Source organism: Nerophis lumbriciformis, linkage group LG16 (genome assembly GCF_033978685.3).
Source record: "Nerophis lumbriciformis linkage group LG16, RoL_Nlum_v2.1, whole genome shotgun sequence".
NCBI classification, from domain to species: domain Eukaryota; kingdom Metazoa; phylum Chordata; class Actinopteri; order Syngnathiformes; family Syngnathidae; genus Nerophis; species Nerophis lumbriciformis.
In genome coordinates this window covers 21,093,432-21,099,598 of record NC_084563.2, presented here as the reverse complement: position 1 = coordinate 21,099,598, position 6,167 = coordinate 21,093,432, and the positions used below count along the sequence as shown (strand labels likewise).

Sequence of the window (6,167 nt, the reverse complement as noted above, 5' to 3'; positions counted from 1 at the left end):
ATTTCCATTTCCAGAGCAGCGCACATCCGACTTCCGGCATATACTTCCACAAACAAACACGTGAGTGTGTTCTAATCCTGGCAGACTTGGTAACGGACAGGGAAGATGACTATTTTTGGACAAATGAGGATTCACAACCTTATATTTTTTGAAGCTGAAAATACTGAGGATGAACTGCTGCGTCCAGAAGCCAGCACGAAGAAGAGGGTGAAACGTTGGAGCAGACGCAAGCCGAGAGGGTGAGGTCGGAGTGATTTGAGGACACTGCAATTCTGGAACTTTTGAGCCAAGCTATGCAGAATTATTGGAGTGCCCAAATCAACTGGTAAGCGTCCCCCGCCAGCTGGCTAGCTGTGTACAAACGAAACATGAAATAATACTTAACAGATACTGTAACATGAATGTTTTCAGTCAGTACTAATTAGTGTCCTATCGCATCGTGTTGTGCATTACACACCCAAACGCGTTGTCGTAGAAGCTAGCTTATCCCTAGTAGCTAGATTTTACGGCTAATACCGTAGCACGCCGATGTGTTACTACGCTACAAAAATAGTTCCTCAGTGTTCGCTCTCACAATAACAATGTTGCTACAGTTTGGTTATTATACAGGCTACGGAACGTAAATGAAGTATTGTTGACTGTTTATGAATGCATTTTTAGAATTGATTGCTAAAATTAGCTGCATTGCTAGCCACCAAGAACGAGACGATTTTTACAGGTTGGAATGCAAAAAAAATCCAAAAACCTTTTGTCTTATTGTCTCTCAGAGATATACAACACTGCAAAAACTGAAATCTAAGTAAGATTAAATATTTCAAATAAGGGTGATATTTGATTATTTTCTGTCTGATAAGACAATTCTTCCCACTAAGCAGATTTAATGTTAGTGTTTTACTTGTTTTAAGGGTTTTGCTCCTAAATGATCTCAGTAAGATATTACAGCTTGTTGCTGAGATTTGATGACCTATATTGAGTAAAACATGCTTGAAACTAGAATATCAACTGTTGTATCACAAATACAAAACTACTTTTTTAAAGTAATAATTTCTTACTTCAAGCATGAAAAAAAAAAAAATGACATCATTATGTCAAGATAATGGCACTAGCATGTACTTAATTTAAGAATGTTTTTCAACATATTGAGCAAAAAGGTCTCTCTTTTTTTTTCTACCAAGAAAAGTGTGCTTGTTATTAGTGAGAATATACTTATTTTAAGGTATTTTTGGGTTCATTGAGGTTAGCTAATTAGGGACCGAGTCCCTTTGGGACAGAGGACCCTATTTTATTTCTAGCGTTTTATTATTATACCGCCGCCTCTTTGAGCTGTAATTTGACCCCCTTAACATGCTTCAAAGCTCACCAAATTGGACACACACATCAGAACTGGCGAAAATTGCGATTTAGTCAAAAAACCAAACCCCAAAACTCAAAATTGCGCTCTAGTGCCCCCTAGGAAGAAAACAGACAAAACTGCCTGTAACTCCCAGTAGGAATGTTGTAGAGACATGAAACAAAAACCTCTATGTAGGTCTCACTTAGACCTATATTTCATACACTGACAACCCCCAGCAAAAATCAACAGGAAGTTTGCAATTCCCCCTTCAAAACAAAAGTTGTGTAAAAACAGTCACCTTTTTTCAAACATTATCTCCTCTGAGCGCGTTTGTCGTGTCGGCTTCAAATTAGCACAGGAGAGAGATTGAACCCTTCTGATTAAAAGCTGATGAAAGAGTTTTAATTACTGCTCCGGTTTGGATTTTATGAGCCCTCAATGTCGGCCCCGTCCATCGCTGCTTGCAGCTTTAATTTGACTTGTTTTGGAAAGTCTTGACAAGCCAAATTTTGTTGTTCTATTGGCAGATAATTTTGCTTAGTTCAAATAAAATACCCCTCATTTTTGTACTTTTTTTTCTTGTTTTTGAACACTGACTTTTTGCAGCGAACACTCTACTGCCGTCTGGCGGTTAAAGTGGATAGTCCACCCCCTCAATTTGTCACGTTTCATGTGTCAGGTAAATTGTGACTAATGGTGCCGTACTGCACATTTTTAAAATGTCATTCAAAAATGTCATTGTCTTCATCCCATTTAAGTTCAAGTATGCCCACTTTTGTTCACCCTCACTGCAAAAAGTCAGTCTTCAAAAACAAGAAAAAAACAAAACAAAAATGAGGGGTATTTTATTTGAACTAAGCAAAATGATCTGCCAATAGAACAAGAAAATTTGGCTTGTCAAGACTTTCCAAAACAAGTAACATTAACTAACCTCAATAAACCCAAAAATACCTTAAAATAAGTATATTCTCACTAATAACAAGTGCACTTTTCTTGGTAGAAAAAAAAGACCTTTTTTGCTCAAAATGTTGAAAAATATTCTTAAATGAAGTAAATGCTAGTGCCATTATCTTGACATAATGATACTCGCTCGGCATCATGATTTTTTTTTTTCATGCTTGAAGTAAGAAAAAAGTAGTTTTTATACTTGTGATGACACAGTTGATAATTTTTTTGTACAATATACACACTGCAAGTATATATATATATATATATATTTTTTTTTGTTCACCCCTGCTTTAGTTTCGCCCAAAGTGACCCGCGAGTTGATTAGTTAGATGATTAATCGCGTGTCGTATTAAAGCGGCGCCTGCTGTTTTCAGCATTAACCCACGGAACCTTCCATGCGCATTCGCCACCCTGCGGCCGTCCTGACTCATCCCCGCCGAGGCCCCGGAAGGGTCAGCGTGCCTTGCGTAGTGCTGATGTCTTAGCCAGAGATATCACCTATACACACACACACACACACACACACACACACACACACACACACACACACACACACACACACACACACACACACACACACACACACACACAGTTGCCAAGGAGGAAATAATCAGCCGTTATTGTTTGAAAAACAACTCGGCGCAGTTAATTAGCTGATAAGACAGGCACTTTGATTTACCGCGGGGGGACTATCGCCCGCGAGCTAAAGTCTCGCTCTGTTTAGCATAATGTTGAATTTTTAAATCATTAACGTCCTGAAGGAGAGAGGAGAAGGTGCAACACGGGCTCCAGTGGGAATGTGCGGGCAAGGACAAGTCTCTAGTATTTGCATATGGCTTTTGTTTGCACTCTCGTGTATGTTTCTAAGACGAGTGGAGTCGTTAGCATTTGGGTACCACACGATTCGATTCAATTGTACGGTATACCGGTATTAGTATAGTACCGCCATACTAATGAATCATATTCGGTACTATACCGCCTCTGAAAAGCACCGACCCACCCCCCTCTGACCCCCCGTCGTCGTCACGTCATTGCTGGTTTACGAGCAGACGAGCATGTTCGGCAGCGCACGATCACAGAGTACTTAGAAGCAGACACAGTGTGTAGACAGAAAAGGGAGAACGGACGCATTTTGGCTTAAAAAGTAACGATAAAGGTGAAGTTATAACACTTAGGTGCTTTAAAACATGGCTAGTCCATCCGCATCCGCAGTCTGCAGCGTTGTAGCTACTTCTAAATCACTAATCCTCGTCTCCATGGCGACCAATAAAGTAAGTTTCTTACAAGTATCATCCCTGCAGGACGAGGAATAGCTAAACATGCTTCACTACACACCGTAGGTCACCGGCGTCACAATGTGGATCTACACCTGACATCCACTGTAATGATACCAAGTACAGGAGCGTAGCTAGTCGATACTACTATTTTTAGCATCTCAAAATCTTTTTTTAGTTTTTAAAAAATGTATATTATTTTTATAAACTCAGGAAACATGTCCCTGGACACATGATGACTTTGAGTGTCCGCCCTGAGATCGGTAGGTCGTGAGTTCAAACCCCGGGCCGAGTCATACCAAAGACTATAAAAATGGGAGCCATTACCTCCCTGCTTGGCACTCAGCATCAAGGGTTGGAATTGGGGGTTAGATCCCCAAAAATGATTCCCGGGCGTGGCCACCGTTGTTGCTCACTGCTCCCCTCACCTCCCAGGGGGTGATCAAGGGTGATGGGTCAAATGCAGAGAATAATTTCGCCACACCTAGTGTGTGTGTGTGTGACAATCTTTAGACTTTAACTTTAACTTATCCTGTAATGACTTGGTATCGGATTGATACCTAAATGTGTGGTATCATCCAAGACTAATGTAATGTATCAAACAACAGAAGAATAAGTGATTATTACATTTTAACAGAAGTGTAGATAGAACATGTTAAAGGAGAAAGTAAGCAGTAAATGAATAAGTAGATTAATAATTCATTTTCTACCACTTGTCCTTTATAATGTTGATAGAATGATAAATGACACAATATGTTACTGCATATGTCAGCAACTAATTTAGGAGCCTTTGTTTGTTTACTTACTACTAAAAGACAAGTTGTCTTGTATGTTGACTATTTTATTCAAGGACAAACTTGCAATAAGAAACATATGTTTAATGTACTTTAAGATTTTTTGTTCAAATATAGCCAATAATGCCATTTTTTGTGGTCCCCTTTATTTAGTTGATTCTTCAATATCCATACTTTAAAATATCCATACTTAAAAAAAAAAAGTATTTTATTTAATTTATTTATTTTTATTTTTAAATTTGTATTTCCAATCTTTTCTTTTTTATAACATTGGGTGCCAGTTCTATAATTAACTACATTCCTCCATAAAATAGATAAACAGCTGTGATACATTTCTATATTACTTAAAAGAAAACTGGTTTTGGTGAATACAATTCTACTCAAACATTTAATAAAGCATCTCCTCATCTGTAAACAACAACACTCGTGAAAAACCGTCCGACCGGAACTCTTTAATAACTAAAGTTCCTTGGGTGAATAATGTCAACTCACTACACCGGTATGTTTTAGCGCTTTCATGGCGAGTTTACTGACAGATATAAGTAAGAACTTTACACTACTTTATATTAAAAATGGCAACAGCGGAGGATGAATGTCCCATAACAAGAAGATAGAGAAAAAGAAGAAGCTTATCGACTACAGGTCGGCACGGACTACAAAGGCGGATGCGCGCAATTTTTCAGGACTTATGCAGATCCCAAACACAGATCAGCAGGTACCAGAAGGTAAGAAAAGTTGCTTTGGCATAATATTGCGAAACAAAACACCAGATAATATGTCTTACCTTATACACACACCATAATAATACTCCTATGTTGAAGCACATCAAGCGGTGCGGCTTCATAGCTTACCAAAGTCGTACTAAAACATTTTGATAGATTTTTGAGCGCCGTGTGTAATGTTCTATATTTTCAATGGAACATATAAAATGTTGGTGTTGTTTACTTGAGTCATATTGCCATCATAGTGCAGCCTACACTTATCTCTTATGTTTGACTGCCATCTACTGGCCACACTTATCTTTACACCATGTTCTAAAATATAATTGCTTCGAGGTCGGTAAGCAAAACCAGAATTATTCCGTACATTAGGCGCACCGGGTTATAAGGCGCACTGTCGAGTTTTGAAGAAAAAAAAGATTTGAAGTGCACCTTATAGTCCGGGTAATATGGTATTTCTTCGGTGGTCCTAATTGATTTTGCACACTACTTCAGACTGTTGATTATCTTTAAATTTGCCACCAAGAAAAAATGGCTTCCAGCGACAGTGGGCAGAGTAATTGTGCGGCTGCTGAGGCGGACATGTTTGAGAGCAGCAAAGCTGGGCGGTGTGTGCCAGCTGATAAGGAGGCGAAGCACAGGCGGAGCTGCTGATTCCCGCTTTCGTTCCATCCCAGTCCTCCGAGCAGCTGCGGGTCTCGCAAGCTTGACCCGCATTAAAGACTTCCCAAAGTGGCTGATGGCTAATGGCGAGACTTTTCCAGAACATCCTCAAATCGCCGATTAAACGGTGGAGTTTTGGCCGCTGATTTAAGGAAATCCACTATTATGGCTGAAATAGCGTTCACCTAATCCGTGCTGGCACATTATTCATGCCTGGCCCGCTTTCTCCTTCACTTTCTCCACACCAATGTTTCATTTAACACACACTCAAATGCTTCTAGCAGCTGGGAACCAACGGCGCTCCACGTTCGATTCCTAACAACCTTCGTAGACACTGTGTGCCTCTGAGCAAGGCACCTGGAAAGCTGCTCGTCGTGTTAATGTGTTGAATGTGTGGCAATTTAAAACAAAATGATTCATTCTCTTAATCAGATTT

At 39.5% G+C, this 6,167-nt stretch overlaps 1 protein-coding gene across 1 annotated transcript in view; it reads left to right on the top strand.

Moving 5' to 3' along the window:
* Positions 1-40, top strand: part of ocrl (OCRL inositol polyphosphate-5-phosphatase) — a 151,496-nt gene extending 151,456 nt beyond the window's left edge. Inside the window, exon 29 of the transcript XR_009816941.1 lies at positions 1-40. This exon is cut by the window's left edge and continues 25 nt beyond it. The gene's annotated coding sequence lies outside the window, so the exon portion shown is untranslated.
* Positions 41-6,167: the final 6,127 nt, after the last annotated feature.